Below are 20686 nucleotides of genomic sequence, written 5' to 3'. Positions count from 1 at the left end.
TCGCGGTAAGCTGGAATCGGAAGCTGAGTGGGGAGTTGTTTCCAAATATTCCTATCCTGTTTCTTTGGGCCAGGCACTGATTTTCAACCATTTTTAACCACAACACTTTTGTTATTTCATGTATACATACAGTAGAATTGGTTCTTTAGTTTTTAGAAAGTGAGACAGCACTTTCAAAAAGGTAGCTCTGCCTGTCCATATGTCATGTAATATCTATCACACATCAGTTTTATTCCTGAAGCGTTGTTTACTCTGTTTTTCCTTGTGTTTTGGTACCTTAATCGAATTGCTTCACATTTCCCTTTTAATTTGGGATTCTTCTGTAAACTTATTCATTTTGTGGCCACTCATTTTTTCTGAATGTAAAAACACAATATTAAACATAATTTCCCATCAAGTTACATTATTGCATTTTGCCTGCCAAAAACTTTTAGTATACATTGACTGAGAAAATAAGTTAAACATAATTTTATTTCTCATTTCTTTTAGCAAGACCTCTATGTTTTACTAATATTTTTATATTTTCATTCTTTGGTTGAAATGGAATATCCCCTCATCCCATGTTTTTGTGTCTTGATTCATTATTTACCTCTATTTCATATTCCTACTTTCCATCATTACCTCTTGCATGTGGTAATATCTAGGTAAGATTCACTGCTCCCCAGAGTCCCCTGGACTTCAGCTTTCTCTCTCTTAAAGTACTAGGCTCTAAGTAATGTTGTGTTACAACCCTTTCTCACAAACCTTCCTCATGGGTATACTCCTTGAAATCTTGTATTGCTCCCCAAAATTTTATTTTACCATGGCAGAAAATGTACCTTGGCTGCATATAGATTTGTTCCTTTCAATTATTTTTCAACTAGATCTTAGACTTTTTCTTGAAAACAGTACATCAGAATCACCGAGGGAGATTATAAACATTTTTAAGCACTAATCATCTTGAGATTCTTATATATTTCTCAGAGGTTGGACCTGAGAATTTTTAAATGCTCAGATGATTCATGTGTACATATAGTTTTAAAAGCCACTGGCCTAAAATAAAGGTGTATATATCTACTTTTTTAGTTTATTTCCCTGTTAGTTATTTTTTGAATGTAATATACCTTTTCTATTTTTGTAAACTTTTTTGACTCAGCATTCCTAGGAGGCTCTCATCTTGATCTTGTCTGTATTTTGGATGTAGCTCCCTTGCTCTAGGCACTCAGTGCTCTGACTCTGTGCAGTCACAGCTATCATTCTCCTGTTCGTAACAGTTTGGCTACTCTACTTGTACAACCATACTATGCAGTTACTTTAAACTGGCAATTGTCTGCTGGTTTCATCATGCTCAGTGGATTATAAAATCTTCCTATGGAATTGGCTTTATAATGACTTCATCTTTGCATAGTGCTTGATAGAAGAATGTTTATACATTTTTATTTCACATTAACAAATTTATTTCTTACATTATGCAAACCCATAAAGAACTTTTCATGTGGCTCAGCTGATTTTATTTACGAACTCCTCCCGTAAATAAATACTTGACTGAAACATTCTATTCCAGTACAATTTACTAATGGGTACCATTAATTTTAATGCCAAAATAGGACTCAGTGTAAGCTTGCTGACTTGGAAAAGGATTACAATCAATCTTTCATGTCTAATAAATTTGATTAAGCTGGTGCCTTATTCAAAATAGGTTATATAAAGAGGCTAGTCACTTCAACTATCCTAAATTGTCTTAAATACTCTGCTTATCATATTGAACTTGTCATTTCTGAGTCTCTAAATCCCTCAAGTGTCATTTGCTTTACATCCTAAAAGAAAAATATTCCAAGAATCTCAGTGCTCTAAAATTACCTAATTTTTAGCCTGCAAAAATTAGGATTATATCAATTTAGTGCTACTAATATGAATGGTATTACAGGATACTGCATAATTATGGACATTCAAATGCATCATGACTTCTGTAATTAATTTCAATGGTCTACATTTGCTGATACTATATCCCCAATTTTTAAATTGTGATTAGTATTTCCAAACATGTTTTTATTAAATGTATGATATAAAAATATAAATGCACAGTGCATAATAATATCTTAGAGTACTGAGCGTAGGAGTTCTAAAATCCTTTTACTCACCTGACATCAAGGGTGCAGCAGAGCTACACTCTTCTCAGAGGCTCCAGCGAGATAACACTCCTTGGCTGGTTGTTGTATCACTCCAGGCTCTCCTCTGTGATTATCTTCCCTTCTCTTTTGTGAGTTGAGCCTTCATTTTTTCTCCTATAAATGTATGTATGATTGCATTTAGCACTCATCTAGATAGCTCAGGTTAATCCCTCCCCAAGAAGTTAAAATTAATCATACCTGGAAAGTCTTTTTTTTTTTCTTTTTTTTTTCTTTTTTTTTTTTTTTTTTTTTTTGTTCTGCAAGTGTAAGGCACAACTCAAGATGGATCAAAGACCTCAATTTAAGACCTGAGACTATGAAGTTGCTGGAAGAAAACGTAGAGGAAACTACAGGGCAGGAGACAGCTTCTGGACAAGACCCCTAAAATAGAGACAACAAAAGCAAAACTAAAGATAGGAAACTATGTCACACTCAGAAGCTTTTGCACAACAAAAGAAATGATCAAAAGGCTGAGGAGACATCCAGCAGAATCAGAAAAAAATTTGCGAACCATCTGACAAAGAACTAATATCCAGAATGTATCAGCAACTTAAAACAAACAAACAAAAAACTCAACTGCAACCAAAAACAACCAACCCAGTTGAGAAATGGGTAAAGGACTTCAATAGATCTCAAAAGAATAAATACAAATGGCCAAAACAATATTTGAAAAATGCTCAACATCACTAGCCATCAGGGAAATTGAAAGCAAAACCACAATGAGAAAACACTTCACCCCTTCACATTTGTAGTCAGAATGGCTACAAATCCAAACCATGGAGAGTGACAAATCCTGGTGAGGATGTGGACTAGGGAATACTTATATGCTACTGGTGGGAATGTAGATCAGTGCAGTCACTGTGGAAAACATATGGAGATTTCTTAAAAAAAGAAATGCACTTGTCATATAAGCTGGCAAGCTCACTACTGGTTTTATACCCAAAAGAGTCAAACACACTGTATCAAAGAGATACCTGCACCCCCATATTTTAGCAGAACTGTTCACATAGCCAAAATCTGGAACCGACCTACGTGTCCATCATCAAATAAATGGATAAAGAAAATATATATACATAATGGAATGGTATTCATGTATAAAAAAGAACAAAAATCTACCATTTGGAACAAAATAGACATATTTGGAGGACATCATGTTGGGTGAAATAAGCCAGACCCAGAAAAATTAATACTGCATGTTCTCCCTGGTATGTAGGAGCTAAAATTAAAAAAAAAAAAAGAAAGAAAGAGAAAAAATTGTATGTATCAGTATTGCTACAAACATAGTTTTATTTAAAAAAAGATTTAAGCCATTTTTGAAGAAAAAAACTTTGTCATAGTAATGGTTATAAATGTTATACTACTATAGTTTTAATGATCTCTGAATATTTTAAAATTTACTTCATATGGGTGAAATGATCATTTTTCCATTCAACTATTGTTTATAGCCTTTGTCTAAATTCCTACTACACTAGGGTCTTTTTGCTTTTTACTAGTTAAACTTCTTATTTGGTTAAGTATAAGCCTTTCCCATGTAAGTAAATATAAAATATGTTCTCTGGAAAAATTAAAAAAAAGAGGGAGGCAGAGAGAAGGAAGGAGGGTGGAAGGAAGGGAATATCAGGATACCCTTACAACTGTATCTACATGCCACATTGAATGTGTTACTAATTAAAAATTAAAACAAAACAATTTAAAATTACATTCTTAATTAGGATATCAAGATATGCAAACATGTCATATATAAAGATGCTACAATTAAACATGTTTTTGTGGTGACATGAATTAAACAGGTGTTTAAAAATGAAACTCACCCCACTTATAAAGCTGTTTTACTGAAATACCTATAATTGAATATATATGTAGACGATTGCTTAGCTGCAGAAGATTATCCTTTCGAGTTATTTGCTTGAATGATAATCAGAGATTTATATTTATGCTGGCGAGTTGCTTAGTTGCTAGCTGAGGCTGAGCATACATCTCTTTGCTTGCAAAATAAAAATGATAGTTTTTGCTGAAACTACTGTCTTCTGGGAGGTTACTCCTGCAGCTGCTGTATGAACATAAGACATGTTATTGAAGTATTAAGAAATGCATATTTGTTGTCTTCCAAGGGTTTGCTAATCACTTAAACTGGTTATGATGAAGACTGAAGTGAGTTAGAAGAGTTTTCAAATTATTAACTTACTGGAAATAAATGCTGATTGGCTTAAGTTCCAAACATATGACGGCAGTCTTTGTTAGTGAGTAGCTTTGTTCCACATGTTGTTCCAGCAACCTGTTCTCTGGTTTTCCACTCTCCCCTAAGGTGCTGGCTTCGTATGCCGGCTGTATTCATTTTTCTGTATAAGGGAGAAAAAGAAAGATCCTGGTAGAAGGACATGAAATATTTTAAAAGACTCAAAAGCAAGGTGGCAGTCATTACTTTCTTCATGGTGTTAACAAGGCCTTAGGATGTGACTGTCATAGCCCCATGGCCATACGACAAAACAAACGTTGTTGGACAGTATCTTCCCTGGAGCAACTACATGTCAAAATGGTCTTACCAGAAAAGATAATAAATTCCATTTTCTCTTCCACAGCCCCCAAGTCATATGGTAAAATGTACAGTATTATTGAATGGTGTGGATGGAAATAACTGACAATTAAATAAGGAATTTGAAAGTGATTGACAGGTTTAAAGTAAAAAGTTAATTGAAAATATTGTTTTAGAGCAAGGCAAAAATTAAACCAGCATTTTAATTAGTTTATTAACATATTATTTTCATTGCTTCTCTAGGAATTCAGGCCATAAAATTTAATAAAATTTTCCCCCTGGGCTTGGGAAAAGTGAAGACTGATAAACAAAATATCTACGATGAATAAAACTAACCTTAAATAGATGATATAATTTTATCATAATCGTAAGCCAAAACAGAAACTCGAACCACTTTGTGTTTTTAATTCAATTCTGCTTTATTTTTTTGCAATGAGTTCTGATTTGTCTGAGGGCTTGGGCAGAATTTTGGAGAAATATTAGGAGTTCAGTTAAATAACGTGAGTTCTTCCAGGCCAGTATTTGTGTCACAGTGACTAAAAAAATGTTGACTTCACAATATTACTTAGGTAGATTCACTGAAGTTACATGCATACAGAAAAAATCAAAGAAGAATTTCTCAAGCATGCATTAAGACAACAAAATTACATCAATACAAACCAATTTCTTTTAAAACTTTTTCATACTTACAGAAACATAACTTATTATCCTGCCTAATTACATGAAGTTTTACAACCTGGATGATTCCTTTGATAATTCAGTCACTGTCAGGAAACTTACAGTGTTCAGAATATAAACATTTCTTTTAGGAGATGGTCCACAATGGATAGCCTCTTTTCTTAGAAGGAATCCAGTCTTTTCCAAAATTATTTTAAATTGTTTCATACCAAAAAAAAAAAAAAAAGTTACTATAGTAAGGGTTGGGTATCTAAATACTGACCTGCATAAACATATAAATGTACTTTGTGTCATGTACTCCTCAAAACAATCTTATGATCTAAACATTGTTGTACCAAAATTGCTAAGATTCAGGGAGATTATTAATTGATATAACCAGACAGACCTATGATGTGCAGAGATGTGACTGACACCAGGTGAGCTGGGTTCAGAACTTACATAGTATTATTTTGTCAATATTTGATCAAGTCATATTTACTCAGCAAATATTTATTAATTTCATCCTATATTTAGTGTGTTCCATGAATACTTATTTGGATATGTGCCTTGGCAGCTAATATATGAGCTACTTGTTAGTAACTTTTTTTTTTAAGAAGTATTTTATTCATTTGAAAGACAGAGTTATAGAGAGAGGTAGAGCCAGAGAGAGGTCTTCCATTCCACTGGTTCACTCCCCAAAAGACCACAACAGCCAGAGCTGAGCTGATCTGAAGCCAGGATCCAGGAACTTCATCTGGGTCTCCCATGTGGGTGAAGGGGCCCAAGGACTTGGGCTATCTTCTACTACTTTCCCAGGCCATAGCAGAGAGCCATATCTGAAGAGGAGCAACTGGGACTAGAACCAGCGCATATATGGAATGCCAGCACTTTAGGCTAGGGCTTTAACTGGCTGTGCTACAGCACTGGCCCCTTGGTAGTCCTTTATTTTTATCTTGATCATTCCTAATGCAGGTTTCTGCATACACAATAAATGTCCATTAATTTAAATTATTAAACCCCACTAAATATGTTTAGTTGGCATTATTCCCAGCTTTCATGCTATTGATAATTTACCTTTATAAAATTAATGATTGAGCAGTTTTAAAAATCCAGTATTATAAAAACAGTTCTTTTCTGTGTCTTAGTTGGATTAAACAGAAATTTCAGGGTCATAATGTATTCCATTTTAATCACCTTATATGTATCATGTCTTTCATATTTAATTAAGCTATTTAATTATAATTATAGGCTGTTTTTTATCATGTTTATTCATTCAGTGCCATTTGTTTATGACCAATCATTTAAATAGTAAGTCACTGTGTATATTTTTTAAAAGATTTACTTACTTGAAAGACAAAATGAGAGGCAAAGAGAGAGAGATAGAGAAGAAGAAGAAGAAGAAGAAGAAGAAGAAGAAGAAGAAGAAGAAGGAGGAGGAGGAGGAGGAGGAGGAGGAAGATGACGACGATGACGCTGGCTTTTCAATGTGGAGGAGGAGGAGGAGGAGAGGAGGAGGGGAAGAGAGGGAAACAGAGATACAGAGAGGTTTTCCATCTACTGGTTCACTCCTCAAATTGCTGCAATTTTTGGGATTGGGCCAGGCTGAAGCCAGCAACTCAGAGCTCCATTTGGATCTCACATGTGGGTGGAAGGGACCCAAATGTTTGGTCCATTGTCCACTGTTTCGTGGCTGCATTAGAAGTTAGCTGGATGGGAAGATTAGCTGGAACTCAAACCAGCACTCCAACACGGGATGCTGGCATCACACAGTGGCTTGATTTTCTGCACCACCACGCTGGCTTTCAATGTGGATTTTCTTTCAAAGAATTATTTTTATTTATTCAAAAGGCAGAGATACAGAATGAGAGTGTGAAAGACAGAGATCTGCTGTCTATTGTTTCACTCTCTAATTGAACCCAACACATAGCCAGGGATGGACTAAGAGCCAGGAGCTTCTTCCAGGTATTCCATATGGGTGCTAGAGCCCAAGGATTTGAGCCATCTACCACTGCTTTCCCAAGTACATTAGCAGAGAGCTGGACTGAAAGTGGAGCAACATGGACTCAAACTGGTGCCCATATGGGATGCTAGCATTGCACTTGGTGTATTAACCCATTATGCCACAACACTGGCCCCTTGTGAGGATATGTTTAATTTAAAAATAATGTTTAGTTAATTTAATTTCTTAGAAATAGAAGTTCATGTTGATTTAAACTAAAAAAAAAAAAAAATCAGGAGACAGAGAAAACAATAAAATTTCTCAAAAGATTAGTTTTCCATAGCATGATAATGTAGTTGCTTCTGAATAACTCCTTACCAAAAAAAGCAACCTAATGCGAATTGTTTTTTTTATTGATAATTTTTTTTTATCTTTTATTTAATGAATATAAATTTCCAAAGTACGACTCATGTGTTACAATGGCTTCCCCCCCCATACCGTCCCTCCCACCCACAACCCTCCCCTTTCCCACTCCCTCTCCCCTTCCATTCACATCAAGATTCATTTTTGATTATCTTAATATACAGAAGATCAGCTTAGTATACCTTAAGTAAGTATTCCAACAGTTTGCTCCCACACAGAAACATAAAGTGAAAAATAATAGATGATTTTTTTTAAATGATGACGAACTCAGATCAGACCTATTGTCATGTTTAATCCCAGTGAGAGTCAAGTTGGGAATTGATAATTTCTTTTTTTTTTTTTTTTTTTTTACAGAAGATCAGTTTAGTGTACATTAAGTAAAGATTTCAATCGTTTGCACCCCCATAGAAACACAAAGTGAAATATACTGTTTGAGTACTCGTTATAGCATTAAGCCTCAGTGTACAGCACATTAAGGACAGAGATCCTACATGAGGAGTAAGTGCACAGTGACTCCTGTTGTTGACTTTACAAATTGACACTCCTGTTTATGGCATCGGTAATCTCCCTATGCACCAGTTATGAGTTTCCAAGGCTATGGAAGCCCCTTGAGTTCTCCGACTCTTATCTTGTTTAGACAAGGTCATAGTCAAAGTGGAGGTTCTCTCCTCCCTTCAGAGAAAGGCACCTCCCTCTTTGAAGACCTGTTCTTTCCACTGGAATCTCACTCACAGAGATCTTTTTGCCAGAGTGTCTTGGCTTTCCATGCCTGAAATACTCTCATGGGCTTTTCAGCCAGATCTGAGTGCCTTTAGGGCTGATTCTGAGGCCAGAGTGCTATTTAGGACATCCGCCATTCTATGAGTCTGCTGAGTATCTCACTTCCCATGTTGGATCACTCTCCCCTTTATTTATTCTATCGGTTGGTGTTAGCAGATACTAGACTTGTTTATGTGCTCCCTTTGACTCTTAGTCCTTTCATTATGATCAATTGTGAACTGAAATTGATCACTTGGAATAGTGAGATGGCATTGGCACATGCCACCTTGATGGGATTGAATTGGAATCCCCTGGTATGTTTCCAACTCTACCAATTGGGGCAAGTCAGCCCGAGCATGCCCCAAATTATACATCTCTTCCCTCTCTTATTCCCACTCTTATGTTTAACAGGGATCACATTTCAGTTAATTTTCAACACTTAAGAATAACTGTGTGATAATTACAGAATTAAACCAGTCATATTAAGTAGAACAGACAAAAAAAAATACTATGAGGGATAATGTATTAAGTTGTCCATTAGCAGTCAGGTCTATGCTGATCAAGTCACCATTTCTCATAGTGTCCATTTCACTTCAGGAGGTTTCCTTTTTGGTGTTCAGTCAGTTGTCACCGATCAGGGAGAACATATGGTATTTGTCCCTTTGGGACTGGCTTACTTCACTCAGCATGATGTGTTCCAGATTCCTCCATTTTGTTGCAAATGACTGGATTTCATTGTTTCTTACTGCGGTATAGTACTCTAAAGAATACATATCCCATAATTTCTTTATCCAGTCTACCATTGATGGGCATTTAGGTTGGTTCCAGGTCTTGGCTATTGTGAATTGTGCTGCAATAAACATTAGGGTGCAGACCGCTTTTTTGTTTATCAATTTAAACTCCTTTGGGTAAATTCCAAGGAGTGGGATGGCTGGGTCGAACGGTAGGGTTATCTTCAGGTTTCTGAGGAATCTCCAGACTGATTTCCATAGTGGCTTACCAGTTTGCATTCCCACCAACAGTGGGTTAGTGTCCCTTTTTCCCCACATCCTCGCCAGCATCTGTTGTTGGTAGATTTCTGTATGTGAGCCATTCTAACCGGGGTGAGGTGAAACCTCATTGTGCTTTTGATTTGCATTTCCCTGATTGCTAGTGACCTTGAACATTTTTTCATGTGCCTGTTGGCCATTTGGATTTCCTCTTTTAATTTTTTTACAGGCAGAGTGGACAGTGAGAGAGAGAGAGAGAGACAGAGAGAAAGGTCTTCCTTTGCCATTGGTTCATCCTCCAATGGCCGCCACGGCCAGCACACCGCGACCGGCGCACTGCACTGATCTGAAGGAAGGAGCCAGGTGCTTCTCCTGGTCTCCCATGGGGTGCAGGGTCCAAGGACTTGGGCCATCCTCTACTGCACTCCCGGGCCACAGCAGAGAGCTGGCCTGGAAGAGAGGCATCCGGGACAGAATCCGGCATCCCAACCGGGACTAGAACCCAGTGTGCCGGCGCCACTAGGCGGAGGATTAGCCTATTGAGCCACGGTGCCAGCAAGATAAATATTTTTTAATGAAACATTTTAAAACAGTTGCAGGCAAAATGATGTTTTATTCTCCCACCCACAACCCTCCCTTCTGCTCCCTCTCCCATTCCATTCCCATCAAGATTAATTTTCAATTCTCTTTATATACAGAAGATCAGTTTAGCATATATTAGTAAAGATTTCAATAGTTTGCACACACACTGAACATAAAGTGTAAAATACTGTTTGAGTACTATTTATAGCATTAATTCACTATCTACAGCACATTAAGGACAGAGATCCTACATGAGGAGTAAGTGCACAGTGACTCCTGTTGTTGACTTTACCAATTGACACTCTTGTTTATGGCATCAGTAATCACCCTAGGTCCTTGTCATGAGTTGCCAAGGCTACGGAAGCCTTTGGGTTCACCGACTCTGATCTTTTTTAGACAAGGTCATAGTCAACTTGGAGGTTCACTCCTCCCTTCAGAGAAAGGTACCTCCTTCTTTGATGACCCATTCTTTCCACTGAGATCTCACTCACAGAGATCTTTCATTTAGGGTTTTGTTTGTTTGTTTGTTTGTTTTGCCAGAGTGTCTTGGCTTTCCATGCCTAAAATACTCTCATGGGCTCTGTAGCCAGATCCGAATGCCTTAAGGGCTGATTCTGAGGCCAGAGTGCTGGTTAGGACACACATGAGTCTGCTGTGTATCCTGCTTCCCATGTTGGATCATTCTCTCCCTTTTTTAATTCTATCACTTAGTATTAGCATACGCTAGTCTTGTTTATGTGATCCCTTTTACTTTTAGATCTATTGTGATGGTCAATTGTGAACTGAAATTGATCACTTGGACTAGTGAGATGGCATTGGAACATGCCACCTTGAAGGGATTGAATTAGATGGGTTTTGTTCCTTAATCCATTCAGCCTGTCTGTTTCTTTTAACTGGAGAGTTGAGGCCATTAATGTTCAATATGACTATTGATAAGTAGTAACTTTGCCCTGCCATTTTCCCAAAGATATTTTTTAATATATGCTTTGAACTTCCTGTGATCTTTTACTGTGAGGTTTTCTTCCTTTACCTTCTTTCATTTTGATGGCCTTGTTTCTGTGTGTAACACATCTTTAAGCATCTTTTGCAATGGCCAATAAGGTTAATTAACCACTCCCCTTTAGAAATGGGTTAGAAGCCTGGGACACTATGTTTCCCTCTCTCTCTTCCTTGCCCTGGCCTCTAGCCAGGAGGGGGCTTGCTGTAGCCCTGCACCTCCAGGGAGCATGGCCTTCAAGCCACCTGCCCTAGGCTTCCTGGCCTAGATGCTTCTCCATGTGGCTGGTTCCTAGTCTTTGGTATGAGCCCAGATTTACCCTTCTCTCTTTAGATAAAGTTCTCACTTTCCTTTGCACCTTTCACACTAAAAAAAGCTTAAAATGTACCAATCTGCCTCATTTATTTATGCCAGTATTTAGGATCCTTCTCTAAATATTTGGCAAGAACCTATTTGGGCTTATTAATATTAGGGATTTATTAATAAGCATATGGTGATATCATATGGCACCCCAAATTCCAGTAACATATGTGGCACCCAGATGGGTCTTCTGGGGAATTTTAGGGGCCACATTTTGATATATATTTTAGGGGGTCATTTCTGATATCAGAATGATAACATAGAGGTGGTAACTAATATTTAATCTCTGACACTATTTCATTTAGATGCATTTTCTAATATTTTTCTAGTCTGTTGACTTTGTTGTATGCTCATATATATATATATACATATATATATAGTAGGAAAAGTAACTTGTTTAAAAGTATTATTTTATAGATTTCCTGTTTTAATATGAAGTCTAAATAGGTAATGATACAGTAAACATTCAAGGAAATAAATAAATAACATATGGTTGTTAATTTTTAATGTATTACTAAAACCTTTTATTTAAGTATTAATGAACACATCAAGGAACCACAGTCTAAAATTTTTTGAATGTCCTAAATCTCAAAAATTTGCATTTAGCACTTAAAGTGTGAATTGATAATATATATTAAAATTTATGACATTTTAAAAATTCTGAGAGGTTATTTGTGTTCTTAAACAGTAATCAACTTTTTCAGAATTAAATGATTACATATATTTGTATCTAAAAAAGGTTCAAATCACTATAAATAAAAAATTAAATATGAAGATGAATTGAAATTGCTATGATTAGACAATATGTCAGACTTATTTTTGCAAAAAAAGAATCTCCATCTTCAATTTTTTATCTCACTATATTATAATAATTCTACAAATGAGGCAGAGTTAATATCAATTTGCACTACATGCTACTTCAATTTTTTTCAGGTTAAATATGTCAATCACTAACATTATTAAAATATGAAGCTTGGCGCTCAGCACCGTGGTGCAGTAGGTTAATCCTCCACCTGTGGCACTGGCATCCCATGTGGGCACTGGTCCTAGTCCCGGCAGCCCCTCTTCCAATCCAGCTCTCTTCTATGGCATGGGAAAGCAGTGGAGGATGGCCCAAGGGCCTGGAAGCATCTGTCTCCTGGCTTTGAATTGGCATAGCTCCAGCTGTTGTGGCCATTTGGGGAGTGAACCAATGGAAGGGAGACTTTTCTCTCTATCTCTCCCTCTCACTGTCTGTAACTCTATCTCTCAAATAATTAAAATCTTAAAAAAAATATGAAGCTTGGGGCCAGTGCTATGGCATACTGGGTAAAGCTACTGCCTGCAGTGCTGGCATGCCATATGGGCTCCTGTTTGAGTCCCGATTACTCCTCTTCCTACCCAGCTCTCTGCTATGGCCTGAGGAAACAGTGTAAGATAGCCAAAGAGCTTGGGACCCTGCACCCGTGTGTGAGACCTGGAGGAATATATTTTCCATGCATACACATCTCATTTCCTATTACTTCAAGGATCTAAATGTTTTTCTACAATCAACACAAACTTAAATTGCTTTAGTTCCTTCTGTTGAAAATAATTTCACACCAATCTTTCAAATTAAACATGCCAGTACCCAGAGAGACAAATTGAATGTAGAATTGGCATTATAGGAGTGTGTGGGAAAATGACTACTTATGAAACATTTACCATATCAATTTTTTATTAGATTTGTTCCCATACATGTGACATGGTGCAGTGACAAACGGTGAAAGATATAGAAATTTTTAGATCTGTGACTTTGGAGTACATGTCTTATTCTCTGGACCACATTCATAAAATACGTCCTCAAAATATGCATTTTGGAAATAAGTATTTGTCATTACCTACATTGTATAGCTAACATTTTTAATTTTCTGTACATAAAAGTATATTACATAGACACATAATTACATACTTACCCATTTTGCTATACCATCAATGTTTTCCTTACTCTAGACTAAATCTAACAAGCACATAAAGAGCCAGAGGAGCACAGACACACCTCCCACATCACTTATACCTGATTTTCTTTGAGACACTTGTTCCAACTCCAGTCCAAATATCCTCTGAGGAAGCAGCTGTTGGACTGAGAATATAACATCAGTTCTGCTAATGGCCCTGACTAACTTTCTTAGGACACAGATATACACAAAAACGTAACTGAACCAATTCCGGAGAGGAAGAGGTTTGAAGACGTTGATGCCTTTCCAGGAGTCTTAAAGAACTTCTATTATACTCAATTGTGTGAGTTTTTCCTGACATCTTAAGGGCCTGTAAAGAGCTGGACTAATGTGCTAAACCCTCTCTAACTTTTGAGTCTAGAAAAGTGAGGAAAACCAACATACAGAGAAAAATGTTTATATATTTCTCCTGCACATTGGACATCACCTGCATCCCACCAACATAAGCATAAGACTTCAGTTAATAATAATGTGTCAATACTGGCTCATCAGGTATAAAAATATAACAATTCAAGATGCATTACTAGGGAACAATAGGCCTGAGGAAAGAGTGACAGGGAATAAGAGATATGATATAAAATGAAATATGTTAGACATTTTATAACATGGGTATACTTTTTTTTCATCCAAAACAACATTTAAGTTGGGTTAAAATCTATTTTAGTGACAATATACTATGCTTTTTAAAAGTCAAAATATGAAGTATATCTTCCCATATTAAATATATTAATTTAAAATCAGAAACCTTTTAGAAAAAATATAATACTTTAAAAATCTTCTAGGATCTCAATTTTTTTAACTTTTATTTAATGAATATAAATTTCCAAAGTACGACTTATGGATTACAATGGCTTCCCCCCCAGACCGTCCCTCCCACCCACAACCCTCCCCTTTCCCACTCCCTCTCCCCTTCCATTCACATCAAGATTCATTTTCGATTATCTTAATATACAGAAGATCAGCTTAGTATACATTAAGTAAGGATTTCAACAGTTTGCTCCCACACAGAAACATAAAGTGAAAAATAATAGATGATCTTTTTTAAATGATGATGAAATCAGATCAGACCTATTGTCATGTTTAATCCCAGTGAGAGTCAAGTTGGGAATTGATATTTTTTTTTTTTTACATAAGATCAGTTTAGTATGCACTAAGTAAAGATTTCAACAGTTTGCACCCCCATAGAAACACAAAGTGAAATATATTGTTTGAGTACTCGTTATAGCATTAAATCTCAATGCAAAGCACATTAAGGACAGAGATCCTACATGAGGAGTAAGTGCACAGTGACTCCTGTTGTTGACTTTACCAATTGACACTCTTGTCTATGGCATCAGTAATCTCCCTATGCTCCAGTCATGAGTTTCCAAGTTTTAATGTCACTTACTGTCTTTGAAAGCACCATTGCTTTCCATCTTAGTCCATTTGCAAACCCTCTTCATTTCATTTTCTTCTCTCTATTTTACTTTTTTTTCTCATAACCTTTCTCGTTCCTTCAATCAATATTTTGTGATAATTCATTCTAGACAATTTGTTAAATCATTTCTCTATTTCTCGGGAGAATAGATCTCCAGAACTATTCAAATATATCTCATTTTACTCTATCTTGACATATGACTGAATCTCTTTTACATTACAATTCATAAAACACATTTTCTGCATGTTTTAAGTACTCTTTCCTGACAGTGTCATACAGAGGATTTTCAGTTCTTGAAGAATCCTCTGTGCTCCACCTATTCATCCCTGTCTTATCAACTGTGAACATTTTCACTATCTTCATTCTTTACCTTTTTCAGACCATCATAAAGTTGAAATGGTACAGTTTTATAGCCTTTTAAGATTGGCTGCTTCCACTAAGTAATATGCATTTTAGATTATTCCATATATCTCCATGGCTTAATCATTACTTTTCAGTTCTGAATAATAATCCATTATTTAGACATATCACAGCATTGCTGCTTCCAAGTTCAGGCAATTATAAATAAAGTTGTTATATACATCATAGTGGAGGTTTTGTGAAACCATGTTTAACCCTTGGTTAGATACTAAGGAGTTAACTGCTATGTTAATATGGGAGTATGCTTAGTTTTGTAGGAAGATTCAAGCCTGTCTCTGAAGATCGCTATATCATTTTGGATTCCCACAGCATCAGAGATTATTTTCCTGGCATTATCAGGGATATAGGCTGAAAATTTGGCTTCCTGTTTACATACAATAATAAAAAGCCTACCTGATCTGCCATTTCAGAAATCTACTAGGACTGAAAATCTTTAACACTTAATAAAAGTTAGTGTCCATTGAGTTTTGTGTAAGTCGATTCACAAGATACAATTTCTTGGATAAAGTATTACTTATTGCACAATAATATATAAAACTATCATGAGGCCCAAATAAGTTACATGGAGTATAAAGAATTATTGATGAGTGCTTAGAATAGTGCCTAGAAAATATTAAGTCTTTGTAAGTTGTACCAATAGTAATATTAATATGATTAATACTGATATAAGCCGAAGTAATGATTCTTGGCATTTGGACTACAAAATTCAGAATCTTTGGCAACTCAGGGAGAGAAAGAGAGAGAGAGAATTTGTTGGGACTCTCAATTTTGAAGTGTTTCATTCTAATTTTTGAGGTCTTGTTAGCTCTCTGTGGTGTTCCCATAAAAGTTAAGCTGTTCCATTAGATGGCTATTCTACACACGTGCTTCTATCCACAAAGAGATTTTCCTTCATTCTGCCACTACTTTTGCAAGCAGTCCTTCCTATTCTTCCTCCAAGATGCTTATCATCAATAATAATAATAATAATAATGATAACAGGACAACACACTCTACCTTCCAGATCTTTGTTTTATTATTAAATTCTGAAAAAAAGACAAAAACTCATATTGCAAGAATGATGAGACTGAATATCATCTAGTAAATAATACCTGTGTGTGTGGGTGTACAACATACTCTTTTTTCTTTTTTTTTTTGATAGGCAGAGTGGACAGTGAGAGAGAGACAGAGAGAAAGGTCTTCCTTTGCTGTTGGTTCACCCTCCAATGGCTGCCGCGGCCGGCACACTGCGGCCGGCGCACTGCGCCTATCCGAAGGCAGGAGCCAGGTGCTTCTCCTGGTCTCCCTTGCAGGTGCAGGGCCCAAGCACTTGGGCCATCCTCTACTGCACTCCCGGGCCACAGCAGAGAGCTGGCCTGGAAGAGGGGCAACCGGGACAGAATCCGGCGCCTCGACCGGGACTAGAACCCCGTGTGCCGGCACCGGCACCGCAAGGTGGAAGATTAGCCTACTGGGCTGCGGCGCCTGCACAACACACTCTTAAGAAACAGAAATTAATAATAATTTAATGCAAAATATGTGGAAACACAATCCACTAATTTTAAAGAGAAACAACATGAATTGTTTATATTAAAATAAATTCAGGAGGTAGCCGGAAAGTACATATTAAATTTTATTAAAGTCATTACATGATGAAAGTAGAGAAAGGACAATTATGACATCTAAAGCTCAGAAAAATATTATAATAGGGCTGGATTTTTTAAAACTCCAGAAACTGAATATCATGATGAGATGCCTCATGTGAGTTGATTATTTGTATCACCAGTGACATACTGGATGTTGTTAATAGCATCAGAATCAAGCAATATCAAAATTAGAGCAGAAAACAAAATTTGTAAATGAAAGCATTAATATTTTCTAGAATTTTTTTTTCTTGTTTACTAAAAGAAAAGCATATTGAAAACGAATTGATGACAAGCAAAATACCTCTGGAATATATGACATTGGTATTGACATAATAAATGGCCAAGGAGAAGACTGTCAAAACAATTCAGGGTATGTATTAAGATGAAGAAATTGTCAGGAAGAAGCAATGATGCAGAAATTCTGCCACAAAGAGAGCACAAAATTAACTCTTGACTCGTGTATAATATTTTAACATGAATTCTTAGTCTTAAAAATATTTATTTCCAATTCAAGTCTAGCATAGGTACAAAAGTATGATGTGTTCAATAGTAGTCCTATGGAAGTTAGTTTTATAACATCTATTTATTTGTTTTAAAAGCAGAGTTGGAAACACATACAGAGAGAGAGAGAGAGAGAGAGAGAGAGAGAGATCACTTCACTGTTTGTCACTTCACTTTCCAAATGGCTGTATTGAAATGGTCAGGACCAGGCCAAAGCCAGGACACTATCAAGGTCTCCAACGTGGGAGACAGAGGTCTAAGAATTGAGCCATCTTTCACTGCTTTCCAAGGCAAACTAGCAGGGAGCTGAATCAGAAGTGGAGCAGCCAAGGAGTCAGAGTGAGACTCAAACCATATAAAATTCCTGTCTTGCAGGTGGTACCTTAGTTTGCAGTGTTTCAACACTGGCCCCTGAAAGTGTGGTGTTGAAGCCTTCCACTATTACTGTACTGTACCTTACCTTTCCTTTTTGATGCAGTAATAATTTATAATATTCACGGTCCACTCTGAAATGCATATAGAGTGACAATCAGTATACATTCTTTTAAAATATTTTATTATTTTTGAGATAACATTTTTAACTTACATTTTAGCAAAAGGTTTATTGACTCTTGAATAAGGAGTACAAAGACCATAGGTAATAGGAAAATAGACACAGACAATACCTGTTGCTGTGTATTCGTTCTGAGAGAAGTGCAGTGGGGGCAAGAGGCGTGGAGTCATGACACAGACACCAAGAGTTCAGTGAAAGTGGGCCAGAGGTGAGCAGTCCGCAGACTTGTTTATTTCAGTTCGTGCAGCAGCTTATATAGCCAAAGCAGCCAATCCAGTCAAGGGGCGGTTTATACTGTAACCAATCACTGCCTGTTGCTTGGCAGACTCCTTTGCCAGGTGGGTTTTGCCTCCATTTCCTGAGTAACTGAACGCACTTCTCACTCTCTTGCCAGCGCCATCTTGGCACGGCCTTCTCATTCCACCATATTTCCCCCTTTTCTTTTATTTTTGAGCAATCGGAGGCATGATCCTTGGCCATACCATTGTTGACCCCGTTTCCATGTGATCTCCATACCCAATAGTCAAAGGAAAAAAGTTCAGCTTCCCTCATATATAGTGATATCATTATGTCTTCTTGTTAAATTGATCCCTTTATCTGTACATTGACCTTCCTTGTCTCTGCATTCTTTTAGTTTCAAGTCTATTTTGTCTGGTACAAATATTGCTACTACTGCTTAAGTTTAGTTCCGGATTGTGTGGAATATCTTTTCCACCCCATTTCACTCTGTGTGCCTACCTTCACCAATGAAGTGAGCCTTTCATAAGCAGAATATAATTGCTTCCAATTATTTATTTGCTTCTTTGTTTTAATCTATTCAGCTACCTGCGTCTTGTAGTTGGGAAATTTAGTCTTCTTACTTTCAAGAGTGTCATTGATAATTAATGATTTTGTCCTATTATTGAAAAATATGTATTTAAAATAACTTTGTTTATTCCTTCATATTTTCTTTTTGTTTTGTTTGTTGTTATTATTCATGTTTGTGATTTGGCATTTTGCTGTATTGGCAAGGCTTGATTTCTATTATTCTTTTGTGTAACTGCTCTTCTATTGGGCTTTATACTTTCTTACACTTTAATGATGGTGGTTATCTTCCTTTTGCATCACAATGCATAACTCTCCTAAGTATCTTTTCAAAGTCAGTCCAGTATTATGAAATTCACTTAGGTTTTGCCTCTCCTGGAAAGCCTTTCATTCCTCTTCATTCATGAAAGATAGCTTTTATGGATAAAGAATTCTTGGTAGGAATTTTCTTTCCTCTCTAAACTTTTGGAATATATCATCTCAATCTCTCCTGGCCTGTAAATTTTCTATTGAAAAATCTTCTGCTAATCTAACAGGAATTAAATGCACCTTGGTGTTTTTCTTTTGCAGATTTTAAAGTTTACTCTATGTTTTCTTTCTGAGAGTTTTAATACAATAAATTTCCATGAGAATCTTTACTGGTCATGTCTATATGGGGTTCTATTTGAACCTCTTATATTTGGATGTAGGCACAATCTTTCTCCAGACTGGGGAAGTTCTCAACTTTTATTTCATTGCATTATGATCCTATAGCTTTCTTCTTTTCTCCCTTAGGGATTCTTCTGCTGCCTACATGGCTATGAATTTCAGGAAATTGGAATTGGAGGCAAAGCCAGGACTTGAACCTAGGTATGCATATATGGGATGGCAATGTAACCTCTTATGCTATAATCCCACCCCATATTAAATCTTAATTATATGGAAAAAAAGGAAAAATATCAATTGGAGAATCATTTTTTAAAGATTTATTTATTTATTTGAATGTCAGAGTTACACAGAGAGAGAAGGAGAGAAAGAGAAAGGGGGAGAGAGAGAGAGGTTTCTATCTGTTGGTTCACTCCCCAGTTGGCCACAATGGCTGGAGCTGTGCTGATCCATAGCCAGGAACTGGGAGCTTCTTCTAGGTCTCTCACGTGGGTGCAGAGGCCCATGGACTTGGGCTATCTTCTACTGCTTTCTCAGGCCATAGCAGAGAGCTGGATTGCCAAGTGGAGCAGCCAGGACTCAAAATAGTGACTATATGGGATTCTGGCACTGCAGGCAGAGGCTTTACCTGTGATGCCACAGTGCTGGCCCCTGGAACATCATTTGATATTTCTCAATTTTGTATTGTAATAAAAAATGTAAATTTCATTATGTTTACTTGAACTCAAATATCAAAATATAATTAAACAGATTAATATACATATATAGTCACAAATATATTCAAATATATATGTATACATGTAAATATGAAATGAAACATTTTTGTATCAGATAATTCTGAGAGAAATGGTACAAGAGTTTGATGGGCATTTTTGATTTCAATGTACCATGCTTTATTGATCATATACACATACATATTAGTATAAATTAGAATTTAGACTATTTCTAAGGATATAAAGAATTATTAAATAAATGATAGAATAAAGGAAATATGCTTTTCTATTTATCTTATTAAATTAGAAGACGGCCTACAAATAGGAATTGCAACTACTTCTGTTGCAAATGTGTTCTGTATCCAGAGTCATAATCCTGAAGGACTCATGGAACAACCCATCATGTTTTCATTAAAATGTAAGATGTGATATTTTATTTAAAATCGCTTCATGATCTATCACTAGTAGCTCACCAAAATGCAAAATGTTTTAAAATGTATTCCAGTTATTTATTATTTATCAGTTGATTGATTTATTGACATTGTTAAGCTAGAAAAGGATTTGGTAAGTTCTTTTTTATTTATATCATAGTGTTATATATTATCAATCATGTATGAGTGAGATTATAATTCTTTTTAATATG

General features: G+C 36.3%; 1 long non-coding RNA gene across 4 annotated transcripts in view; it reads left to right on the top strand.

The window, feature by feature from the left end:
- The window catches only part of LOC127482891 (uncharacterized), a 165179-nt gene that overhangs the window by 51835 nt on the left and 92658 nt on the right, over nt 1–20686 (top strand). For 3 of the 4 annotated variants that reach the window (XR_007908788.2, XR_007908789.2, XR_011388381.1), the window contains exon 2: nt 19460–19534. The exons of the other annotated variant lie outside the window; for it this stretch is intronic. This is a non-coding gene — a long non-coding RNA (uncharacterized lncRNA). The remainder of the gene's footprint in view (nt 1–19459; nt 19535–20686) is intronic. 4 annotated transcript variants of the gene reach the window in all.

Source organism: Oryctolagus cuniculus, chromosome 4, assembly GCF_964237555.1.
Source record: "Oryctolagus cuniculus chromosome 4, mOryCun1.1, whole genome shotgun sequence".
In the NCBI taxonomy this organism is placed as follows: domain Eukaryota; kingdom Metazoa; phylum Chordata; class Mammalia; order Lagomorpha; family Leporidae; genus Oryctolagus; species Oryctolagus cuniculus.
The sequence above is the reverse complement of the archived record's forward strand: the minus strand, read 5'-3'. Positions and strand labels throughout refer to the sequence as shown.